This window comes from Balaenoptera physalus (assembly GCF_965194825.1).
Source record: "Balaenoptera physalus genome assembly, chromosome: 13".
Lineage (NCBI taxonomy): Eukaryota > Metazoa > Chordata > Mammalia > Artiodactyla > Balaenopteridae > Balaenoptera > Balaenoptera physalus.
The window spans coordinates 33,150,888-33,178,808 of record NC_138892.1 but is presented as its reverse complement, the minus strand read 5'-3'; the positions used below and the strand labels follow the sequence as shown (position 1 = coordinate 33,178,808).

At 32.1% G+C, this 27,921-nt stretch overlaps 1 long non-coding RNA gene across 1 annotated transcript in view; it reads left to right on the top strand.

Moving 5' to 3' along the window:
• LOC309640438 overlaps positions 1–23,849 on the top strand; it is a 202,584-nt gene extending 178,735 nt beyond the window's left edge. The window contains exon 2 of the long non-coding RNA XR_014252219.1: positions 9,755–23,849. This is a non-coding gene — a long non-coding RNA (uncharacterized lncRNA). The remainder of the gene's footprint in view (positions 1–9,754) is intronic.
• The last annotated feature ends 4,072 nt before the right edge of the window (positions 23,850–27,921 follow it).

The following is a 27,921-nucleotide window of genomic DNA, read 5'->3' as shown; positions in this document are numbered from 1 at the left end:
ATTAACACTCTTTTTGTTTTCATTTTGCTTTGTCATTGGAAGCAATATAATATAGTGAAGGCAACTTTGTCAGCACACAAAAAGACATTTGAATTTTCACTGTATGCTTCAGTTTTCTGTGTATCAATGAAGTCGATCACTTTTTTCTTATAATAAAGATAAGTAAAACAATATGAATGACTATGTTGCTATATAATGTCCTTAGAGGAATGATGCTATATAAATTAAGTGATATTTTTATCATTATTATTTACCACTACTTGCCCATATTATAAAACAATCCATTTCTTTGCTCTTCATGATGTGCGCACCATGATTTCTCTTGCTATTCCTCCAACTAATGGCTATAATTGGCACAGTATTATAATGTGTTTGTGTGTATTACATATCATCCTTGAGGGAAAAATTTTTTGGCATCACTGTTTTCCAACAATTCCCTCTCATGTAATCTGTTTCATATTATAATGCCCTAGACATATTAACCTGTATTGGTACAAGTTAATCTTATTTTCTCCAGTTTTTTTTATAATTTTAGATTCCCAGCTTTCTTAGAAAGAACTCCCAATGAAATAGCATTGGCAGCATTTTAAACAATTGATAAAAAATAATTTAAAAATTAACAAGCATCAAACTCAAAGACTTAACCTAGAATATTTCCAAATGTAGTACAGATACATCTATCAATTCATTTAGCTTGTCTCCTTTGATACTTTTATTCTCATATAACTTGATATATTCAAAACAATATTAAGTATTTGTAATATTAAGATACCTTCTCTTCTGTGGGCCTGCTATTAAATTTATTTTATCTTGTCAAGTTATATGAGTAAATATTATTTTGTTCCTTTAATTAATTTTATGTTGCTATATATATTCATCTTTTAATAGTATTTCTTCAATTGTTTCTAAACTTAGAGATATTTTCTCCCCTGTGGGCCTGCTATTAAATCCATTTTGTCTTGAAATGTTCTTTATATAAAGATATATTTATATTTTATATAAAGATTTTCTAGTTGCTCTTTGGTTTTGACAGGACTTTTTTTACTTGAAAGCAACACAAATCCACTTCAATAAAACTTCCAGAAAAAATAAGATTTTATTGGAAGATATTACGTATAACTCAAAAAAAAATTCAAGAAAAAGTTAAACAAGACTGCATAAATTGTCAGCTACCATAACATTAGCAACAGGATGTCATTATCCTTAACTCTGAAGTTAGGACTTGCTTCACCATTAATGTCATGCAAGTCCTAACTTCTCTCTCATTGCAAATTCTCAGTAAAGAAACTGTTTAGACCTGGCTGATTAGATCTCCTTATCTAATCAGGCAGGATCAAGAAGGAAGTGTCATTTGGAAGACAAATATATAGCCAAGAGAATTTATTCTCTTAGTGTATGAGGCTATGGATGGACCAAGAGATTATCATATTAAGTGAGGTAAGTCAGACAGAAAAAGACAAATATCATGTGATATCACTTATATGTGGAATCTAAAGAAAAATGATACAAATGAACTTATTTACAAAACAGAAATAGACTCACAGACATAGAAAATTAATTTATGGTTACCAAAGGGGAAAGGGTCGGGGGAGGGATAAATTAGGAGTTTGGGATTAGCAGATACAAACTACTATATATGAAAAAATAAACAATAAGGATCTACTGTAAAGCACACGGAACTATATTCAATATCTGGTAATAACCTATAATGGAATAGAATCTGAAAAAGAATATATATATATATATACACATACATATATGGGTGTGTGTGTGTGTGTATGTGTATATATATATATATATATATATATATATATATATATATATATATATATATATATATAACTGAATCACTTTCCTGTATACCTGAAACACATTGTAAATTAACTATACTTCCATTAAAAAAATGGTTAAAAAAAGAAATAGCGCAATACTGAAAGCAACACAGTGTTCTTCAAGTTTAGAATGAGTAAATAAATCCTGGTGTATTCATACAGTGGAACAGTATATAGCAAAGGACATAAATAAGCTACAGTTGCATGTATCACTGTGGTTGAAACTCAAAAACATAATGTTAAAGGAAAGGAGCAAGTTTTCATACAATATTATACCACTATATGAAATTCATAGAGATTAATATTAATATATTTACAATATCAATATATATTGAAAATATAATAAAGAAAGCTAAATAAATATTCAACACAGAACTCAGACAGTAATTTATACTGGGTAGTGAAAGAAGAGGGGAACATAGACTATTTCTAAGATATGGGCAAGGTTCTGCTTCACAATCTGAGTGGTGCACAATTGTGTTTGCTTTCTTTTGATTAAATCAGTAACACTATTGCTATTAATATTATTAAATTAGTAATACTATCATTATAATTAAAATATGCATATGGAGATCAACAGAACATTTTAGGATCCCCACTGCCTTTTTGATTTAGTACCAGCAAACTTTAAGCCTCATTTCCTCTCTATGTCCAGGCCCATCGTCTCTCCAACTTTCTGATAAAGCCCCCCTGCATCCACACAAACACACACAAGCATTTATGTTCTGTTGCTGTTTCTTTTACATTTGGTGCCAGACAGAAAGTCAGTTCTTCCACCAACAAGATTTTCCTTCAGAAATGATGGTGTACTTTTGCTTGCCTCTTTCCTGACTTCCTCCCAGGAAGCACATCCTCTGCCCCTGGTCGTGGGACATCCCATCCATGTGAATCAATATAATTTGTTCTTTGATGGTACCAAAGGCTAATTGTCATCAGTTTTGACAAAGGAACCTCACTTTAGGAGGAACCTTTTCCACATCACAGTGATATTTCTATAACAATACATATATGATTTTTGCACTCTTCTCTGTGATGTAGTTTTGATGCCAAATATAGTTTAAGGTTAAATTTTTCAGTGCTACTCAATTTACAGAGTCATTATTTGTTGTAAAGTTTTTTGTCAAAATTTTTCTCTTAATAAGTTTCTTATAACCTAAGACCAAAAGAGGTCTTTGACCTCATCCGTGCTATTTACTCTCTATACAAATTTTCCAGCTTGGGGGCATTAAGGTCCAAAGTGGTTCACTTTTTCCTCATAAATAACTTTCTCCATTTCTGCCTTCACACAGTGGTATAAATGACTTACAATAGCTTAACCTTCTCTATTTAATTGCATTTTAACTGGGAATCAAGTATAAGGCAAAAAGATGAAACTGTAATGATTACTAGTCATCAGGTGACATCTGCTGAAAGTGTAGGCTGGCATCAGAAATTTGCTGGCACTCCTCATGTTGCATCACTGTTATTTCCTACACTGTACATTGACTGGCATATGGTAATGCCAAGATCACAATGGCTGTGTGAAGCAAAAGATATCAACAGTTCTATTGGTTGAATGTGTTGCTCTCATTTTAATACTTATTTATAAATTTTTATTTTATTTAGATTTATAAATTTTACCTCTGAGTAAATAAAGCTTAGAGAGGGTAGGCCTAAGGTCATCTAGTCACATTGGTAAAGCCACATGCCAAAGCCAATGCCTGGACCATAAAATCAATGTACATTTCACTACAACATACTTCTATTCTTTCTAAAATCCCACAACATCCATAGAACAAAAACTTCCTAACCAGTCAAAACAATTTAACCTTACTTAGGTGATTTGGCTTTAATATGTTCAGTACTTTAGAGAACAAATAAAATGCTGATCGTGATATCTTCAGATAATAGAACAGAAATGGACTTGAAAGTGATTGAAAATAAGTTCTTGCTCTAAGAGTTTCTGCTTAGCAAACCTAAAAGTCTATAATTTCTAAATGTCCAAATTCTTTGAAGGATACTTAAAATATCTTAACAGTTATAAAGTTGGAAACAATTATGGTTGTATAAATAAAAACTTTTCTCATGCTTTAGTCAAATTTAATAACTATAATTCATAATAAGTGCAATACAGCATGGGATTCTAATAATGTAGAGCCATGCTCTCTTGCTTAGGAACATTAAAAGACCATGAGGCAGTGGAGGGGCATTTATTAAAATGAACATAAGATTGGGAATATGAATCTGTTTATATGTATTTGCATTACAATGCTGCATATTAGAAGATATATCAACCAATCATGTTTTCTCTATAAATATGAAAGAAAATGTAACAGGTGAACCATTCTTTTTATACTGGGAAGAAAAAAAAAATCCCAGTTTAAGGTTACAATAATTGCGTTCAAGTCCTAGTCAAGTTGCTTACTATTCCATAACTTTCTGAAACCACAGTTTCCTTAATCATAATTAAATTTTACCTGCCTTACATATTGCATGGTGTTGTATTAAGGACTGAATAGTTGATATGCCTCTGTGATTTGTTAGGTAAAAACACCATATGAATATAATTACTATCTACTGTGTTCTCTAAAATAATGCATTCAAACTTAAAGTTCACCTATACTTGAAACCTACAAAAATAAACTCCAAAATAGTTCATAGAAGAAAAGGAGAATAATCAGAGAAATAATGAAATATTTAAAACTGAAAGATATAAAAGTGATTAATTTCATTTCAAAGCTTGTGAGAGTCTACCTAACTGTATTTAGAGGCAAATACATAGCTTCTGATGAAAATATTTCAACATCAAAAAACCTGAAAATTGCAAAGCCAATAATTCAGATTAATTTTTTAAAATCAAAATAAGGAAATAATAAAGCCATCAAATAATAAAATAAAAAACAAAGGAACAGCAAGGTAGAGCAATATGGAAAACTAGATTCACAGGGTAAAACTGTATGACACAGAAAAGATATAAATTTGGGAAAGGAGGGATGTGTTTTTTAAAAGCATGGTTTAAATGAAGTGAAGTGAGAGAAACAGTAAGAGGCCAGAAATATAAATAAAGCACAATTCAATTAGTCAAGTATTTATTGGGCACCTAATATGTGCCAGGTACTATTTTAGCACTTATTTACAACAGTTTAAAAAAAAAGAAAGATAAATATCTCTTAGAGCTTTAATTGTAGTAGGGAAGATAGCTAAGCAAAATTTAAAAGTAAATAATAATTAATACATTAAAATGTAATGAGTGTTATGGAAAAAAAGTAAGTCAGAAAAGGGCGCTAAAGTCTGCTGGGGAATGGAGATTGTAATTTTAAACAGAGCATTGAGAAAGACTATCTTTCTCAAGTCAATCTCATTCTGAAAAACACAAAATAACTCCTATGTTCATTTCTCCGTCAAAATCCAGATGTATATATTCAATTGCCTACTTTGCATTTCCGCTTGCATTTCTGGTTCATATCTCAAATTTAAAATTCCAATATATCCTACATTGACATCAAAATATATACCCCTTTGCCACCAAAACTGACTGACCTGCAGTCTTCCTCATCAGTCAATGGCAATCCCAGACTTTCAATTACTTAGAACGATAAGTAATAAGTAAATAAATAAATATATACATACACACATAAATACACAAACCAAGTCCTTCAGAATCCTTGTTTTCCTCTTTTTCTAACAAAGGACAACTAATTTGTCCAAAAAAAAAAATAGTCCTCTCAGAAGCAAAGTCAGAAATATCAAAACACTTGCATGAATGTTTAATGGATTAACATATATATATATGCAAATGTGTATGAACATGTACATAAATACATATGTCATGATTTACTGGATCAACTGACATATATTTGTATGTATATATCATGTAATATATCACTATATTATTTCTAATTATTTATCTCTGTATACACAAACATAAAAATATGTATATGTGCGATGTGTGTAAGTAAAGATAGAAAATATTTCAACAGTTTCAGTAACAACCTTGTTTGAACTTGTTTGAATAGACATCTATAGGGCACTGCACCTACTTCTGAAAATCCACAGTCTTTTTAAGCACATATATAGTGCTTATAAAAATTGCAGTGAATCACATCTCAACTCATTTCAAATAATTATAAGGAAAAGATAACTTTAAAGAACATGTATTTCAAAATTTAAAACAAATATTTAAATATTCAGTGAGTAAAGTCAAAAATCATAAAGCCAAATAAGAAAGACAGCTGAAGACAGGCACTGTACTACAAGTCAAACTTGTGCAATGTGGCCGAAATACAGGAAATACGTGATTTTAATTGTTTATATATTCAAGTAGCAGTAAATCTTAAATTAGCTATACCCCCAAATCTTAAAAGTTAAGAGCAGAACAGCAGAATATATCTACAGATACTACAAAGAAATTAAGGACAGGACATACCTTCATCAGCTATAAAATACTGATTCAACAGAAAACAAAAACAAACATTGATTCCTCAAAAAAATATTGAAAATGACAAATCTTAAACCAAACTATAACAATAATAATGTACAGGCAAGTCCCACACATAAAAATAAATGCAAATATCCTCAACAAAATATTGACAAAGTATATTCAGGAATGATTAAGGAAGATAATTCCTTATTGGACATTATTTCCAGTATACAAGTTTACCTCAGGGTTACAGATATTTACTGTTCAAAATTAGAAAATTAATTGTTATTCATCTTATTACCAGATTAAAAGAGAATATCATAGTTGCCAAAAATTCTTTTAATAAAAGTTAAAAGTCGTTATAAAAATATTTTTATAAAACTTTTAGTAACTATAATAAAAGGGTACACCCTAACTTCATAAAGCGCATCTACCATAAACCTTCTGCAAACTTCTAACATTAAACATCTTCTCTTAGGATGAGGAGAGTGACAAGAATACCCCAAATAAGCAATTCTATTTAACACTGAAGTGAAAGATCTATACAGCCCAAGAAAGCAGAAATATAAATAAACTATTTTGAAAATCGAAAATTGGACACCTGCTTTAGGCTATAATGGAATAACAGAAACAAACTTGCTTGTCCACTAGACAAACTAGAAAGCAGACAAAATATTTGAAACAATGGTTTTCAAACACTGAACATGAAAGTACAAGATATTGGTCCTTGAGAGAAGGAAAATAAATAAAGTGAGCCCTAGGAGTGTCCAAGGTCACTGTCTCGAAAATAATTTCTAGCACAAAGCACAGGGATTAAAAAAAAACCCACAAAAGTAAATATTAGATGTTTTCTTTTCAAAATTATGGAATATGTCCATCATCACAGCTGCTCTTCTATATTGAAAAGCAGGCCTGAGTGGATACAAGTTTTAAAAATTTATAAGATTGGAAAGGAAGAAACAAAATGAAAAAAATAAAAAATAAACTTAAAAATATAAAATGAAATAGAACAAGAGAGAAAAATATAGCAAAACAATATAATCCCTTAAACCAGCTGTGACTGGTTTAAGAAATAATTTAAAAAATAAAAATATCTCATTAACCATATGTACCTAGGAATAATTCTAACAAACTATATGCAAGGCTTTTATATAAAAATTAGTTAAACTTTATTGAAGCATATAAAAAAACAATTAAATAAAAACATGCAATTTTAATGGCTATGAAGACTCGATATTGTAAAGAATCAATCGATTCTCAATCCATTCTTAACCAATGAATTCCAATAAAAATCTCAAGATGATGCTAACACTTATAAGAAGGAAAATTCATAAAAAGGAAAAAAATCTAAGGAGAATCAAAATAATTTTTCAGAAAAAAAAGAGGAAAGGGAAATCAATATTTAATATCTGCAATAATTAAAATGGTGTGGTATTTGCAGTGGAATAGAAAAAAAAATATGTAGATAAAAAGAACAGCATTAGGATTTTCAAACCAGACCCATGCACATATGGAACTTGACACATAATAGAATGAGCATTTTAAATCATTATTTTTTAAAACTATTCTTGGACAATTGGCCACTCTCTTGGGAAAAAAAACCACACACAAAAGACCATTGCTTCTCATTACACACACACACTCACTTACATACCTCATATATAATTGTATATATTTTGAATAAAGATTAAATGTAAAAAACAAAAAAAAAATGAAGAAAATATCTTCAGGCTAGTGGGATAAAAAAAAATTTCAAAATTCTAGAAATTCAGAAAATGTTACAAAAAGAATAAATTTGACAGCAATTAAAATATATAAGCTGTGATATGGTTAAGAAAACCATTATCAAAGTATAAAAATAAACATATGTATGTGATAGTGTATATGCGTCACAATGGATTAGCATTTAAATTATAGATAGAAAAACACAGCAGAAAAAATAAATAATTCAAAACATATGAACAGTTAATTTACAGAAAAGAAAACCTGACTGGCAATAAACAGAACATTTGCTCAACCACATTACTATTGAGGAAAATGCAAGTTAAAACATTGCAATTTGATTCCAAACCTATCAGATTGGCAGCAAAAGTTACATGAATATCAAGTGTGTGGGCAATGCTGAATGAGATCTAAAATTGAAAATCGATTTGGCAATATCTGGGATAAGCTGATGGTGCATGTCATATGATCCAGCCACACCACTTTTCAGTATATGTTTTAGTAAAAAGCTAGAATATGTATATAACAAGACATGCAAAACGATGTTCATTGAATGTTCACCATCATTTACAGTGGTGTGGTGCTTTAAATGTCATCATTAGGCAAGTGGATAAAGAAAATATGGTATATAGCATAATTCAATTCAGCAATTAAGATGAATGAACGTAGTCTACGTGTATTAACATGAATATATATAAAAAAGGTCAAATGAAAAGCAAATTTCAGAAGATGTGTACTATGAGAGCACTGATGAATATTTCAAAGTATATTGTTTATGGATATGTTCATATATAGTTAAAATATTAAAGCCTGGGTGGAAATGTTGCACACAACCTTGGAGATGCAGTTATCTTGGGGAGGAAGGGAGGGAAGGGAATCAAGGAGAGCTGCCAAGGGGGCTTCAACCTCTATTTTTAAATTCCATTTCTCTAAAACAAAAGATGTGAGGCAATCCTAGAAAATTTGTTAAGATTAAATGCACTTTTGGTGCATTTAAAAAATATGTCAGTATTTAAGAAATAAGGCAGATAAATATCAGTGACGCCTTCCTCCAAACACTCTGCAAAACTGTTACACTGTAATGTCCTCATTTACTATTATAAACAAAAGGATAAGGGAAGACCTAGATTGATTCTCATTCATCTTTGTTCCATAACGAACTTAATTCTAGTATTCAGTTTGGCTGATCAAATGATTAAATGAGGAATTTGCATACTTTAATACACTAGTGATAAAGCATTTTAACATTTAAGTGAGTTAGAACTACAATAATTTATCAATAATGTATTGTCCTCCACAAACACACATATACACATCAGGCAATAACTACACACATAAATCTGTGTATGGTTTTATATATATGATTTCTATGTGATATATGGGTATATATCACAAACACAGACACATATACACACACAAGAATTTGTGACTAAATGTCTAAATAATCCAAAGAAAGAAGAGATCCTCATTTCTATTCTAGGAAAGCATGTTGAAAAAGAAAGTACACCATCAATTAAAATATCTCCTAAATTCAGTTTGTTTCATAAGCTGGGAAAAATTTGTTACATATACTTTTCCCCAGTCTTTTGAAGTTAAAGGAACCTAGAGCATATTTTGACTGTATCATACCATATATTTCTTTATTCATTCAAACTAGCCCAAAATTGTTTTGGCCAAGGACATTTCAAATAGTGTATTTCTATAGGTATCCATCTTCCCCCAAATAAAAATATTTTGGAAAAATGGCAAAAGTAAGAAACTAGTAAGAAACTAAGCATTACCTATTTTGTATTTTTTTTAGGTGGACTGAGACCAGTTAATAATAATTCCTTGGCATGTTCTAAGGTAAGTACTTCAAATCTTGTGGAAAAAAATCAAATCAAATAAAGAAGCTTAATGTCAATAAAAATAGGCAGAGGATAAATACCACTGATAGAAACAATACTTATTTCTGCATTGAAGTCATAAGCATTCCTACAGAGAACTCTTAATCAGAACTCATTTTTATTCAACAGATATATACTGGTGGATCACTTTAGTATTTAAATAATGAAACAGTAGATTGAGATACCACTGATGATTAATTGCCCTATTTAAAGATTCCATAATTCCCATGCTTAATTTTATATATTTCATGCTACCTTATTAAACTAATTATCTCCCAACTAGGCTGAAAGCTCCTTGAGAGTAGTATCATATCTTTGTATATGCCCAGCACAGTGCCTGGTACATGATAGAAATTTAATGAAGAGTTGTTACATGAGTGTACCACTGTACAATGGATTGGGAAACAGTGTAGCTCAACACAGACAACACATAATAATTCATGAAAATTTATGAAATTTTTATTCTCACAAGATTTAGCTTTGCATTTGGTAGGGTAAAACTAATTTTGTTAGATTATCCCAAAGTAAGCCTTTAGGATTAGCTTCCAATTTAAAGTTGTAAAGAATGAACTAAGAAAAATTATGAGATTATACAAAATGAACGAAAACATTTCATTTAAATTTATTGGTAATGTTTCTTTTATATTTTCCATAATATTAAAAATCAATATATAGTTTCTTTATGTATATATTCAGATATATGCAAATGTTTGAAACTCTATTTGAAATCAACCCTTATGTTATTATATCAGTGCCCCTAGCACAGGATATAACAAAAAGTAAACAAGGATCATTTGTTGATTAAGTGGTTAAAAATCATTAAATTCATTAGTAAATGGGAAATCTATACCCCAGAGTATCTGTTTCCTTAAATAAAACTACCTGGCTAAGTTATTATTCTCCCATTTACATGGCAGCTGTCAGTTTAGATATTGTATTATTGGTCCAATTTGGAAAATTATTTTCAAATTATATAATTTGCAATGATGGGCCTAGTTTCCATGAGGTGAAACATCATTTTATAATCATTATTTACTCCATTGATTCTTTTAGGCTTATTTTACTATATTCACTCTTAAGTTGATTGATTCTTATATATTTCTCTATTGTAGAATCAAATGAATTAAGGGTCTGAGTTATTTCACATAATATAGTTATCATTTTCCAAACATAATCAATATAAAAGATAATTAAGTTGCCTGTATAATGTTACATTTTAAATTTTATAGTATATTAGAAAATATTTGGAATTTTTACCTATAAACAAAACTGTTTTCTTGAAAAAAAGAGAAAATATTTCCACAAACATCGCCATTCTAACCAACCTCATTTTGAAAAGCTTTGGCAGTGTTAGGGCATTTTAACTTGTGATAATAAAAGTAGTATAAATAAAAAACTCAAATAGCATTTCACATCTTTCAAAGTAATCTGATTTAACTATCTTACTAAATCATCAAACTAAATCTATGGAGATAGATGAATAGGAAATTTAGAAAGGAAAAATGGAATGCTCTGTCTGAATGGCTTTTCTAGAGGCTTCTTCAGAGATGGAGCTAACTTTAAGTAAATGCATTGGCAGGTTCCCTGCCTTCCAAATGGCCTTGTAGAGACCATGACGGATTTTGTAATGGAGATGGCTGAAGCGTTGCAATTTCTCTTCAGGATTCTATGTCTCACTGTGATGATTGCTGAATAATTTTTGCTCCTCAGTGGGCCCACAGTAGTAAGTGTTGGTCTATATCCAAGTTCTTATGCTTAAGATACTAGAGAGAGACATGAATTTTTTCATACTTGGCATTTCACCATCTGCTCTCATGCTTCTTGGCTTGGTCTGTCCATAATGACAAACTTTTTGGTAGGAAATTGCAGGTGTTGCCAATGATTTCCTTGATCTGCTTCTTAATCCCAGAATAATTTCTAGGGACTAGTTCCTGAACATATTTCATGCTATTTATACTGCAAAAGAACAGCACTGTTTTCATTTCCCCATCACCTATAATGTTCTTACTAAGTATTTCTTAAATGAGTCTTTTGCTTAATGGTTGTATAAAGAGCAACAGTTTCATAGCAATCATTCTGAAGTTCTCCTGCTGGAAATGATCCAGATGAACCCTCAATATCAATCTAATACCAAAATGTTTTCAAATTGTCTGCTCTGTCTGCAGAATATGTGACCAAATTAAAAATTTAACAATTTGTTGATCTACTCTTTCAAATGCATTTATTCATTTATTCCACAAATATATATTGACTGTTGCTATATACCAGGCACTATACTAAGACTGAAAAGAAACTTCATTCTACATCAGTATATTGAATACGATTTACTAACTGTACTATAAAAATAGTAATATCCAGATAGTCTGCAGTGGTTATTGAAGAATACAGTGTTTGTCAGTATCTTGAACTTTTTTTTTACAACTCTAAAATTCTTTGACTTCCTTTTTAAAATAACATAAAAAATGAAGAATTCTTGAAGGAATTTTCTTATTTTTTTCATTCAAATGGAACAACATGTTGCATCTTGGACTCAGAAGTCATTCACTCCTAGTTCACATTAGCATATGCAAGCAAGATTTTACCTTTCATTAAAGTTGCATTGATGGGTCATTGTTCTATATAAATTTAATCTTAAGTTTTCAGCTCTTCTCACTGACATTATGTGATAAACAGAATGGATTTGGAAAATACCAGGCAAAGTTTGAAAAGTGGCATAGAACAGATTGCATCTTAAAAGTAGAATTTACCTTTTATAGCATATAAATCAGCCTTGCAGCCCTCCTCTTTCCACATATGAGAAAACATAAATTCAGAAAGGTAAAGCAATTTACCAAAGCCAGTGGCAAAACATGGTATATAACTCAAGTCTCCTAAAATTAGTCTATACTTAATTAGACTAATTTGCCTTCTATGGCATTTATCTGTCATATTTTTGGCTGGCTATAACCCATCCTCTCACCCCATTCCAAACTTCCTCTCAATTCCCACATCTTCATTTGAAGGTGATTCCTTATTGTATGATCTTTTCAGCAGAGTAATTCCAACAACCCCTTTTCCACTGCCTCCCATAAGAGAAGCTCAGGAAATCCTATTGTTCCTCTAACTATTCACGGATACATTCAGAAAACAGGAATATAATCAAAACTCTGTAAATCAGATGCATACTGCAAGTATTTGTAGCTTAAATTACCAATACAAAAATAGAGGCAACTTTTGGTTGTCAGATTTAGTGCAACACAATTGTTTCAGATTCCACACAGTACTAACAGCTAGCATTGGGCCAGATGGTTCCTTTCAAAGGACCCACACAAGTGAAGGACTGTAATTTGTACTGCCAAACCTCAGAACCTCTCTTGGTCTTTATTCATTTTCCAAGCATGGAAAACTAGCCTACCATGGAAACATTACATCCCACCCCATCATTTCCTTCTCTCTTGTTCTCTCTCTCTGATGGTGCCTGAGTCAAATATGCTTTACAATATCTGGGTTTTTTTAATGGTAAAATAAATACAAACAAACAAAAAAAGAGAGTGTGTGCTTTGTTCTAATGCCCTCAGCAGGAAGTCTCTGCACATTAGAAAAACAGGAATACTGCCGATTCCAAGTAGTACAAATATTTCCTTGCATTAAAATTTTCCTTTTTTTTCTGACTTATTATAATAAATAACCTGGCAGCATAAACATTATATTACAATAAAGACAAAATTAATTCATTATTCATGTTCAGTTTTTTTCTCTTAGTTTGTTTACAATACCACCCATGAACATTTAAGTTCCCAGTGTATATTGACATTGTTCTAGCTTCTAGTTATTGTTGCTTTTTTTTTTTTTTTTTTTTGGTCCACAGAAAATGTTTACTTGATGTAACAAATCAATACATCTATTGTTAGATCCAACTGCAAAGGGCAAAAGGAATGAAAAATTTGTACAATGCATAGAGAAAAACAAGATGTTTACTGTGACAACTAGTCATCTGTATATTTCTAAAATAACGCTTCTAAAATTACTCAATTATTGAAATCTATGTGAAAATAGAAAGATGTTAATAGCGACAGAGTGCATAAAACCAAACATCAAATTTTGAGCAAATTAACCTACTAGGCATTTTTACTAACATGCACAGGTAAATAAGATCAGCAGTTCCTAATGAAATTCCAAGTTCTCTTTCTGCCACTAATAAGAGCAATAATAATAAGAAGAATAAATGATGTTCATGACCAACAGGGATATTGTAGTAAGATTCAATATGACCCTTCCCAAGAAACAGAATTATCTGGAATGCCTAGGACCATGTCAGACCCAACTGGGTGTCTAGAATTACTGACTACCAGTCAAACCAAAAAAAGATATGGTTAAGGATAGATCAATTGTATGATATTCACAGAAGATAAAACTGCCCATTATGCCTTACTGTGTGAGGCCCCTGTCAAAATATACATTTTGATTTTAAAATATATTACAATTTATGGGCCCATATGCAGTATAGTAATTTATTAATAAGTATTTAGAATAATGGGACAATAATGGATAGAGAAGAGGTAATTACCTATTTGCTTTTCTGTTTTATTAGTACACATGGAGATTCTTCATATCATCCAGGCACCATCTCTTTACATTAAGGTCCACTATGAGAAAAAGGCAGCAATGCTCTTATGACATGAGTCTTTGGAACCAGGTTGTATTATAACAATATAGATCTCCAAGCCTCAGCAGTTCCCAAATACCATTTAGTGCTAGAGACACAATTTCTTATGATTGCTTCATCCATTGTGCTTCCAGAAATAATGGATTCCAAGGACTCTCAAAGACAGTAACTGTGCTCCATTGACGATAACAATAAATGCAAGTCTTAGATTATGGAGGAAAATATGAATGATAATTTACTTTCCTACTATGATAAATTTATCACTGGTAATCTTGTAATGTAAACGAAGAACAATACATCTTCCAACCATATATTCTTCTCTTGAACATTTTAAGCTGTAATCACTTCATTCCTAGAATGTGATATCCAGTGATGACTACATCTCTGCCTTCTACACATTGCCACTAGCAGGAAGGACAGACAAAGGGCCCATGGATGGAAACAGAAGAGTTGCCACATGGCTAAAAGATTGTCCTACCCTCGTCTGACATGCTTAAGACCCACCCAGGAGAGCATGATCCTACCACATAACAGGAGAGAAAATCTGTGGGAAAGCCATTTGGTATTGTGAAGTAAGTATCTTGTAAGCCATAGGAAAAGGCACAGACACATAGGAAGACTACCTGACACAGTGTGGAACCTGTGGAGAAGATCAGGAGACAACCTTTGGTGCCAGTGGCTGGCACACGGGGTAAAGGAATTCTGCCATCACCTTCATTGCCCTGAGGTGGTGTAGATTTGAGGCAGCACACAGTCAAACCACTGACAGGCAAAAGTCCAAGTTTCTTGGTTATTAGCAGTGAAACATGGGTAACCAGAGCCCTGACTCATTCTGAGTCCAATAAGAATGAGAGACCCTAAATCAAGTCATCAGCACCATTCTGGCAGTGAAAAAGCATGCTCCAACTAGCAGGAATGATCCTTACCAGGCTTGCTCCTGGAATGAGGGCTCAGCTGCAGGGCCTGTGATGACCCTTAGACACTAGACCTGGAGCTCCTTGGTGTTATCAGGTCAACGAAAGGAATGTGTGAAGAGGCGGCGGGGAGAAGTGTTGTAGGGGAGCATAGGGTGCCCTGATGAGACAAATGGGCACAGATTTCACACAGGCTCTAACCCGGGTTTAAAGTGAGTTTAAAGCACCACAACCAGACGACACAGTTGACTGCAGGCTTCCCAGACACTGGATGGGAACTGAGATAATTTTGAGGTAGGCATTTCCATCAACCATAACTCAGTAATGACCAGGTGTGAACTTTGGGCACCCTTTCTTAATGGCACTGAGGACCTGATAATTCAAATGGCAAAAATAATTAAGACACTTTAAAGGAAGGGGGCGATGTTGGCATAAACTTCTGACTTAAGAGTGTAATATGTTATAGATACTTATTTTGGTAATTCAGAATACACATCTACAACTTTTCTTCTTTCTTTCTTCCTTCCTCCCTCCCCCTCCCTCCCTCTATCCCTCCCTCTCCAACCTTCCTTTCTTCCTTCTTACTATCTAGAAGGATGTAAAAATCAACTAATCTTGCTCCTATCAAGGTATAGATTAGAAGAATGAACAATGGTGTTCACCAAAACAAAACTTAATGCAAGTAGTGACAACAAAACTTAATGCAAGGTGTTCAGAGAAAATAGAAGTTGTATGAAAAGTCAAATGCAGTTTATAACTCCAAACTGAATAGGCAAAGGAAATGACCAAGAGGCAGGATGGAAGGAGACAGATACTAATTTCTACCTGAAATAGGGAATTGGCTTTGAAAGGATGCTGCAAAATGAAATATTTCACACAGTTTTAATACAAAATATTTCACAGATGATTGCACGCTTCATTTAAAATTAGCACAGAAGTGAAAACAATGAATTGACAACCCAACAGGGAGGAAGAATAGAAAGACAAAGTAAGGCTGCCATTCAGAAATCAAAGTTGAACTGAATCATCAGTCATTTGCAATTCATTATAGGTTTTGGGTTGTTTTAAAAATTAAATATATTTTCCTTTTTCAGAGAAAGATATGAAGATGATTACATGATAGTCTGTGACAATCTGTGAAACTAAATAAGGAAGTGTTTCTTAGAGGCTATCTTCCAGGAAAAATGAGTTTAAGAATATATATGAATATATATAGCCTCCAAAAACAAACTGTGAAACAATTCTTTTAGCATCAAGTTTTAGCCCTCCAATTTCTATAAAAGGAAAAGAAAACAAAATTCTATCAATATTTCTGACATTTACTTACATGTTGAAAGGTTTCCACAAGTAGATAAGTAAGCTTTCAGCCGATATGTTTTTCCAAGTAATTCTCACTAGTCAACACTCTAAAAGAAAAGGCACCTCACTTAATGCCATTTTAAGTGGGCTTTAATCCACAAGTAGTTTTAAATTTCATGACATCTCAAAATTTGCAGGCCCGAATATAGAAATCATCATATGTAAACATTTAAATCCCTTTGTGTGCATACATGTGTCTGAGTATTTAGTAAAGAATGAATCAGGGTCATAATTAGAATGCTCTTAATTAACTGTGTCCATTTACAATTTCCTGTACAACTATGAAAAGTGAAGTAATAACTATTCATGTATAGGTAGGCTCCATTGGCAGAAGAACTTGGAAAATGCTTTTATATCAGTGACATTAATTACTTCAGATAGAAAATCAGTGAAGTTGATTCAATATAGATTTGTTTTTCCTCAATTTATACAAATAGATAAAGCTTTCAAAGTTCAATTTTTCAATGGTAAAATATTTGACATTATATGAATGCTCCAAATTCAATTTAAAACATCAGCACTGAAGAAACACTTGCATGTTTTTTGTGTAATGTTATGAATACATATTTTGGTGGACCTTATTTTCATGGAAATTTTTTTTTTTTTTTACTAATTTAATACTAAATTAAAATAAAATGGGCCATCAATGCACTTGGAATTGGCCATAGTTTATACACAATCTATGACTGCTACCAGCTAATGTGGAATATTTAATCAACCTTAAACTCAAATTTTGAAAATTTATAATTTTTAAATATAACACATAGCAATTAAACTAGAAAATTGTGGTGAACCTGATGTTAAAATAAAAACATTTAAAAAAGACTTGACATGGCAAGTGATTTCTTTGCTGCCCCATCATTAAACAGATTTTATAACTTTTTCAGCCTTTGAAGAACTAGTCTCTAAATCAATAGCGTTAGTCCACTAAGTGTTGGTTGTATCTTATTTATAATCAGTTGGAAATCCTTAATTAAAGTAATCAATGAAATAAGGCCAGGCAACTTTAGATTTTGAAATTTTAAGTGAATTGTGGTTACTGAAAACAAAGTCTACAAAAATGATAGTGAAATTTATTCTTTAAAAGCAAGGACCAAACTGAATGAATTACTGATGAGAACTTGTTTATAAGATTTAATGTTGAGATGCTATGATTAAACTTTAATATCTCAACCTACAGTAAGATGGCATTCCTGTTTTTAATTGGATAAATTTATAACTGGAAACTGAAGGAAATTGAAAAAAACCTATGATTTTGCAGCATCTTTTTTGTAACATTTAAAAGACTCATTAACACAGACAAGGTATTTGAGGAATTTTGCTTCTGGTAGATATATGTGAAAATAAATGGGCTGAAATATTTATAAAATTTAATTCTAAATATGGAATTATATCTACCATTTAGGAACATTTGCTCAGTAGCTGTAGAGAGAATGTTATCTCAGTTAAGATATGGTATTTTAGGAAGAATCAGTTGAAGATCTCAACAATTTCAAATTGATCAACTATAAAATAAAACTTAGAAGAATGTTGCAAGAAAGATTTTCTGAAAACAATTAAAACTATGTCCATATTGAAAATAATACATTCTTCAGAAAAATACTAGTGACATAGTACTAGAGACAGATATGGATAAGAAACTGATTAAAGACATGCATATGTCCTAAGAATAAGGACATATTCTGCCTATGTTCAGAAAAATCAATATACAGTTTTATTTTTTACTTTGCTTTAATGTATACAAATATGTTATTTTTATTTCTTTAGAAATAATTTCATATTTGAACGTGTTTTTGAATTAAATCATTTTAAAAATCAATCAACATATACCTATGGTTAACTATCTAATATTGTACACTTTAACTTTGTTAAGAGAGTAGACTCATGTTAAGTGTTCTTACAATAATAATAATAAATATAATGAAATCATTATGGGACTTTCACTCTCTCTTTCTTAACCATCAGCATTTCAGTATTTCTACCAAATCGAATTCACATTCTGAACAAATTACTTCGCTCCAGTCACAATTAACTTTTTAGAGACTCAACATTTTCACTTCCAATATTTATTTTCAACCACTATTAAAAAACAAACTGTTAAGTCCTCTTGCCTAACAGCAACAAAAACAACAAATACTTCAAGATTACGAACATGGTCCACAGTCCTGAGTGCTTTACAGCTTGATGAGATAAGCACCCTTATTACATACTTTTTATAGATGAGGACACTGAGGCACAGAGAAGCTAAGCAAATCAGTCCAAGGTCACTTAGCCAGTAAGTGGATGAGCCAGAAGGAAAACTGATGCAGTCTGCCTCTCTATTCTAGATGTCTGCAGGATAGTGTCCTTTACATAAGCTAGTCTTAGAGTTCTGTGCTAAATTGTTTCATAATTACTGTATAACTTTACCTTCATTCACTTGATTTTAAGCTTTATAACTATATGAATCAGGCTTTATAACTTTTATCACTTTCCATTTCCCTCTCATTGTGTAGTACCTGGTTATGTTTGTTTCCAGTTAAAACCTGGCACACCTCAAGAAACTGAATAGCATCTATTTGTGGAATAATTGATTGGCCTTAAAAGCTGAAATGTAAGCAGGCTCAAAAATTAAAAAGTAGTGTTTTTTTCAATTTAATTATTTCATAATTATTTTTCTGGTCCACTCTTAAAGTCCAGTGGGGAATGGGGAAGGAAAAATAAAAACAACAATATTTTAACAATCCACAATTTAAAGTATTTGGCTACCATTTCAACTATCTAAACTGTCCCATATCTACTAATCATAAAAAAATACTAGCCTTAGTTGAAACACTAGAGGTCATTTAGCCTAATCTTCTCACAGATGCAGCATCACTTATCTTAAAAATTTGCTTTATTCATATGCATATCTGTTCCTGGTATGACTGTTTTTAAAAAATCTTTAAAATTACAGAGGTAAAAATTCTTCCTCTTCATTACTCATAACTTTTCCTTCTTAAAAAATATTTTCTTCAATGTCGTATTCTTCTTTATAAATGAGAATTCTAAAGGAAGCTTATTACAGAATAGTATTTTTTCTTTCTTTTGATCAGTCTTGCAGCATCAATATTTCTCCTCCTAAGGTTTTTTCAAAAAAATCCCTCTCCAGTTTCAGAATAGTACACGTAATAAGGCGTGGTCAAGCCTCTATTTCATAATTTGTACCAACATTTTTAATATCTTTCAACCTATAATATAATTCTGAGATATTTCTAGGGTAGGATGGCTGTATGTTTATACAATTCAAGTTATTTGCAATACTTTTTTAAATGAATGCATTTGTGGACTTCTGTATAATACACAATAAGAGCAAGAACTCTTTTCCAACACATTTGTTGTTTTAGATCATTAACTTTCATCAACTTTGGTAAACTAAGGACTGATTATATCTGTTTGTTAAGTGCCTGAAACATATTATAGATACATCCACTTAGCTAAGTAAATAAGGGACAATCTCAAATACTCAGTTCCTGGGTGGACCAGACCCAAAGGCCATAAAAACCTCAGAAAATGAGGTCTTAGTGAGACTTAGTTTGGTTCAACATATATCTGTTTTATCTCCTGGAGATAATAATCAAGCTATATGAATTACAGGTACTCCATTCACACTTCTTTTTTATGGATTAGAGGTCATTATACTGATATTCAGGTACATTTTTGCTATGAGAAATGTATTCAGGGTTTGGGGATGCTAGAGCAGAAAACTTATTCATTAAATTACTTACAACATTAATTTGGATGAGTTGGTTGGCACCTTGGAGAATAGGATAACGTTTTAAAACTTGACAAGTTGGCGTTTAGGAGGACAACAACAAGTTAGGTTTTAGTATTGAGGTTGAAGGAAGCTAATTCACCCAAGAGGAAAAACAAACTGAACAAAACAAGAAGAGAAGATAATATTTGCAGAGATGTGATACATATGTGGTATAATAAAACATGTTTTTAAAAATCTTTTATAAGTAAACAAAAACAATTTCTATAATTAGTATTTACAGTTCATGATTAAAACTAAATTTTAGTTGATTTATTTCTATTTAACTTTGAGCCTAAATGGCTCCATCATCCATCTTTTTATTCATTCATTCATTCATTCATTCATTCACAGTCTCATGCTTATATGCCTACATTTAGTTAGTAAATATTTAATGACAATAAACATTCTTCTTTTTGCAAGAGAGAGGCAATAAAGGAATAGGTAGTCTGTTATTTATCTTTCTACCAGATTCCCTATGTGGCTTTGATTGTAAGAAGAGATCAAACTGAAAATTTGGAAGATCTTTATTTATGCTCTGACACATTGAAAATCCCTTTTGTTATGGACTGAATGTTTGTGTCTCCCCCCTAAATACAATGTGATGGCATTTGGAGGTAGGACTTTTAGGAGTTAGTTAGGTTTACTTGAGGTCATGAGGGTGGGATCTTCATGATGGGATTATTCTCCTTATAAGAAGAGGATGAGAGACCAGGTCTCTCTGTCTCTCTCTGTCTCTCTTTCTCCACCCTGTAAGGACATAGTGAGAAGGCAGCAGTCCAAGCCATGAGCATTCCACCAGAAACCAAATCAGCAAGCACATTGATCTTGTGCTGCCTAGGCTCTATAACTGTGAGGAATAAATGTCTTGTTGTTTAAGCCACACAGTCTTTGGTATTTTGTTACAGTAGCATGAGCTAAGACATGGTGATAATAAGAAATATATATTTGATCTTTGTCCCCAGTTCCTGACACAGAGCTTCTAAAATTTTTGGTGATAGGAACATCTTTTGTTATTCATAACAAGCCTCTTTCCACCATACTTGAATTTATACTTTTGATTGGCTCCTAGATAGCCTAAGGATGGGGGACGGTTGCTAGAGGAACCAACTGATGATTAGAAGTTTGGAACTTTCAGCCCCACCTGCAGAGGGGAACAGGGCTGGAGGTTGAGTTCAGTAATCAATGGCCAATGATTTAGTCAATCATGCTTACATAATGGAACCAACATGAAAAACCCTGTATGATGGAGTTGAGAGAGCTTCTGGGTAGTGAACACATCGAGGTGCTGGGAGGGTGACATGCCTGGAGAGAGTGCATGCAGCACCCCTTCCCTCATACCTTGCCCTATGCATCTCTTCCATTTGTCTGTTCCTGAGTTGTATCTTTTATAATAAACCATAGTAGTAAAATACCTTCCTGAGTTCTGCAAGCAGTTCTAACAAATTATCAAACCTGAGGAGGGGGTTGTGGGAACCACTCAACTTTACAGCCAGTTGGTCAGAATTATGAGTGACCCAGATTTGAAATTAGCATCTGAAGTAGGGGCAAGCTATGGGACTGAGCCCTTCACCTGTGGGATTTGTGCTAACTTCACATAGTTAGTGTCAGAACTGAACTGAAGGTAGGGAACCTAGTTGGTGTTAGGAGAATGGAAAAACTGGTTGTTGGGTGAAGAAGAAAACACACATCTGGTGTCAGAAGTGTTGTGAGTAAAAACAGTACAGAAGACACCTCTCCTACTCTTTCTTTGAATTAACTGAATTCACCTATTCTTCAGAATTCAACAGCTCAATTCCTAATCTGACCAACAAGAAGCTGAAATTTCTACTCAAGAATAATACAAGTCGGGAAGCTGAAGATGAATTAAGTTAATAACATATAACAAACTATATCTTTATACTTTTATTTTATTTTTTGGCATAGATGAAATATATCAAAAACATTTGTCATTAAGAAAAAAACACTACTTTAAGCTTTTAAAATACGAATGAAACACTTCTTGTAAGTGAGAAATCTTAAACAAAAGAAAAAGTATAATGAATGTTATTTGAAATAAGATGCATGTATCTTTTTGAATTAGTGTTTTTATTTTTTTCAGGTATATACCCAGGAGTGGAACCGCTGGATCATATGGTAGTTCTATTTTAGATTTTTGAGAAATCTCCATACTCTTTTCCATAGCGGTTGTACCACTTTATGGTCCTACCAACAGTGTAGAGGGTTCCCTTTTCTCCACATCCTCACCAACAAAAAGATACATGCACCCCAATATTCATAGCAGTGTTATTTACAATTGCCAAGTTATGGAAGCAACCTAAGTGTCCATCAACAGGTGAATGGGTAAAGAAGATGTGATATATATATATATATATATATATATATATATATATATATATATATATATATACACACACACACACACACACAAACACACACACACAATGGAATACTACTCAGCCATAAAGAAGAACAAAATAATGCCATTTGCAGCAACATGGATGGACCTAGAAAACATCATACTAAGTGAAATAAGTCAGAGAGAGAAAGACAAATACTGTATGATATCACTTATATGTGGACTCTAAAAAAATATGACAAACTAGTGAGCAAAACAAAGAAGAAGCAGACTAACAGATGTAGAGAACAAACTAGTGGTTACCAGTGGGGAGAGGGAAGGGGGGAGGGGCAATATAGGTGTAGGGGATTTTAAAAAAAGGGTTATTATGGGATTATATGAAATCGTGTGTGAAAGTTTTGAAAATTGTAAAGCACTGTAGAAGTTAAAGAATTTTTCATTCAATTAAAAAGTTTTTTTTAAAATGCCACTTGCAAAAAATAAAAATAAGATGCACATTTTATAATATAGTACTGCATTAAACAATGATCCTCAGATCTTGAGTTTATTAGGTGAATTTTGTCTCAACAATATGAACTTTTACATATTGAGATCATAGCCCCACCATTAAAATAAGATGTGCAGATGAAATAAGGGACTGAAGAGGGAGTCATAGACCTGCTGGAATGGATATACAATTTTTTTGGCGGGGGTGGTTGCAAACAGCCTATGAAAATGGCTGTAGAGCAGTAATCACTTTAAACACTTCCCAGGCATAGAGATGACCAGAGATATATCCACAAAATAGACATATAACATTTCAGTAACCACCAAATAAGACCTTTCACATTCCTCTTTTCTCTTCCCTTCTAGACTTTCCCACATCCTGTCCCTACATCCCATTGCACATACCTTAGTTTTATCATGGTTTGCAAGCTGGGAGAAAAGGATTAGAAAAAATAGATGATGCAAAAAAAAATTTCATCATACCTAGCTTCTACCTAAGGTAGGACTAAGCTGGAGAAGAGGAAAGGTCTCAACTTTAAGTCAAGAGCTATATCAAGACTATTAAATGAAAAATGATACTTAATTATTGGCTGGAGAAACACTGCCATGATTTGATCACACAGTGATGGGATTTGCCTAAATTTCATCAGAAGTAAGGCAAAGGGCTAGCCCCAGAGAATATAAAGATAGAAAGGGAAGAAAAATAAAGTCCCTTTAAGATGACATACCAAGAACAGAGCTTGCTTAAGTAAGAATTATAAGAACTCCCTTGTACCTGGTATTGTACAAATATTTTTACATAATGTGTGAGTGTGTGTTCTCATAATTTTTGTCCCATTTGTTACAATTATTGCTACTTCATTGTAGATGAGATAAATGAGACTTAGAGATATTATGTAACTCACCTAGGTATAGGGTTGCAAGATTTGTCAAATATAGAATGCCAAGTGAAATCTGAATTTCAGATATACAATGAATGTATATGTATATTTTTTAGTACAAGTATATTCTGTGCAATATTTGGGACCTTCTTATACCAGGCAATTATCTATTTGTGAACTGAAATTCAAATTAGCTGAGTGTCCTACATATTATCAAGCAAACATACCTAGATCACACAGCTAGTAAATGAAGGTCCCGAAACTTGAAATCAGATCTATAGGGTCTGGGTACACTTTGTCCTCATAACTCTGTGATCTCTTTTCAGAGGAGAAAAAATGTCAGCTTGATTGTTTCTTTGCACTGTTAAATCTCAGGATCTTTCCCTACAGCTTTTGGCTTGATGTATTCCCAGTATCAAATGCTGAAATCTACTGATGCTGGCTCTTTATCGTTCTTATATACCCAATAGAATAACTCATCCCAAAGACATGAGGTATGTAGTCAGCTTTGTTTCTGTGGTTGTCTTTATTATTCCCCTATGTTAAGAGCTTCCTAATACTTTTGGCATTTCTCCTAACTCAACACTGCTTCCTACTGCTTACTCAATTTGCATTTTACAAGCCTCTCAGCTTCCCCTACCAATCACATATTCTGGGTCAGTGGTTTTTCAAGCTGCTTTTACAGAATGTGAGTTCCTTGAAAGAGAAAACATTTCATTTGTAAAAAATAATGAAAATCTACTAAGGGTAAGACAAAACTGAACGAAATACATTTGATATTCTACTTTCACCATATGTTTTGGAATAAAAAATAACAGGTGTAATACTACTTTGTGGTTTCATTGGTGTTAATCATGTTTCTCGGGACTAAATTGTCAAATAATTATACTTTTGGTGTCCCCCTCCCTTAGTGTGAATTATAAAGATAAAATTCACAATTAACAGGAAAACAGAGGAAGTTCAAAATTTTAAGAAGCTAATAAAATGATGGAAGTCAAAAGTTTTCTTTGGACATTTTATTAATTTTTCTGGGGAACTTAAATAAAGGTTAAAATAGAGAACTAAAAAACCATAAATGTTTAGGAAGTGAATTTATGGACAGCACAGTTTTTTAGCCTGGTAAAGACAACATTAAAGATATACTTAGAGAAAGTCAGACAATTATTAAGAATTTCCCTGTGTACACAGCATCAGACTATATGCTCAGAAGTACTCTAGCTGAGGAATACTTGCTGTAAGAAGTGTTCAACAAAGAAAGAAAAATAAAACAGATTAAAATTATACATTCACACCATACACAAAAATAAAACTCAAAATGGTTTGAAGACTTAAATAAAAGACAGGATGCCGTAAAACTCCTAGAAGAGAACATAGGCAAAACATTCTCTGACATAAATTGTAACAATGTTTTCCTAGCTCAGTCTCCCAAGGCAATAGAAATAAGAGCAAAAATAAGCAAATGGAACCTAATCAAACTTATAAGCTTTTGTACAGCAAAGGAAATCATAAACAAAATGAAAAGACAACCTATGGACTGCGAGAAAATATTTTCAAACCATAAGACCAACAAGGACTTAATTTCCAAAATATACAAACAGCTCATACCATTCAGTATTAAAAACAAAACAAAACAAACAACCCAATGAAAAACTGGGCAGAAGACCTAAATAGATGTTTTCTCCAAAGAAGACATACAGATGACCAACAAGCACATGAAAAGATGCTCATCATCATTAATTATTAGAGAAATTCAAATCAAAACTACCAGGAGGTATCACCTTCCACCAGTCAGAATGGCCATCACCAAAATGTCTGCAAATAATAAATGCTGGAGAGGGTGTGGAGAAAAAGAAACCCTACTACACTGTTGTTGGGAATGTAAATTGGTGCAGCCACTATGGAAAACAGTGGGGAGGTTCCTTTAAACACTAAAAATAGAGTTGCCATATGATCCAGCAATTCCACTCCTGCACATATATCTGGAAAAGACAAAAACTCTAATTACAAAAGACCCATGCACCCCAATGTTCATAGGAGAACTATTTACAATAGTCAAGACAAGGAAGCAACCTAATTTTCCATCAATAGATAAATGGATAAAGAAGATGTGGTATATATACACAATGCAATATTACTCAGCCATAAAAAAGAATGAAATAATGCCATTTGCAGCAACATGGATGGACTTAGAGATTATCATACTAAGCTAAGTAAGTCATACAGAGAAAGACAAATACCGTATGATATCACTTATATGTGGAATCTAAAATATGACACAAATAAACTCATTTACAAGACAGAAACAGACTCACAGACATAGAAAACAATCATATGGTTATGGAAAAGGAAGGTGGGGGGAGGAATAAATTAGGAGTTTGGAATCAACAGATACACCCTACTATACATAAAATAGATACTCAACAAGGACCTACTATTATAGCACAGGGAACTATACTCAATATCTTGTAATAATGAAAAGTATCTAAAAAAGAATATGTATACATATATATATATTATATATATCTGAATCACTTTGCTGTGCACTTGAAACTAACACAACATTGTAAATTAACTATACCTCAATAAAAAAATGTTACTGGAAAAAATTAAAATTTTTTTTAAATCTTAAAAAAATAATACACACGAAGGTATAAGCATATATCATATTTCTACATACAAATGTCTCAAATTCTATTTTTATTATACATAAATATAACTATATAATAAAGTTATAAAAATAAGAAAACATCTTTAAAAAAAAAAAAAATAAATAAACTAGCGGTACTAAGATATAAAAGTGCTAAAGGAATAAGGAAAATATAAAGCATAGAATTCCTGAAGTGACTTTGTAAGTAGAGTAAATATAGCTATCTGTAATGTTTTTAGGGAAGTATCAGGCTTAAAAATGAACTTTGAAAACAGGAGAAGCTATGGATTAGGGAGGAAGAATGGCAATCCAATATATGAGACGTGTAAAAAAGCAAAGTGAGAATGGCAAATATGTTGACTTTACCTAATGCAGAAGTGTATGACAGACAGTGTGTCATGTGAATTCTGGAAGGAAAAATTAGTTATTTGGTAAAGAGAAAATGCTGAGGACATCTGGGGTAGTGAGGAAATAATTCTTTTGTCTTAAAGAAATTAATTTACATGTACATAATAAATTTTAGGTTAGATTGTAGGAAGCAGTGGTATGCTGAGCTGGGTTTTCAGTACAAAAGAGCTGATTATTTAAATGCTGTTGTCTTTAAATTGACAATAGTGGAAAAATTTACATTATGGAAATCTACCAATGCTACAAGTCAGGATTTTGTTTGCTTTTCTACGGAGCTGGTTTGCCATGCATGACTTGAAATTAGTTTCCAAATAAGGTAATAGAAAAAAACTTTTTGGTATATTTTAAGAAAGAATGTCATAAATATCTTCTTAAATTATTTCTTACATTATTTAATAGGTCAAAAGTCCAAACATAGTTCCTTCAGTAAAATTGTACCTGTACCCTCAGGGAATTTGTTCCACATTTCTTGTTTGATTTATGATGTATCTAATTTTTTAATACTAAAATTAGATTTCTTAGTTAAAGGTGGAGAAATAAAGCTGATATCTACTTAATGAAGAGAAAGCTGTCAAATGAAGGAAACGTGACAATGGAAAAAAGGAATAAAT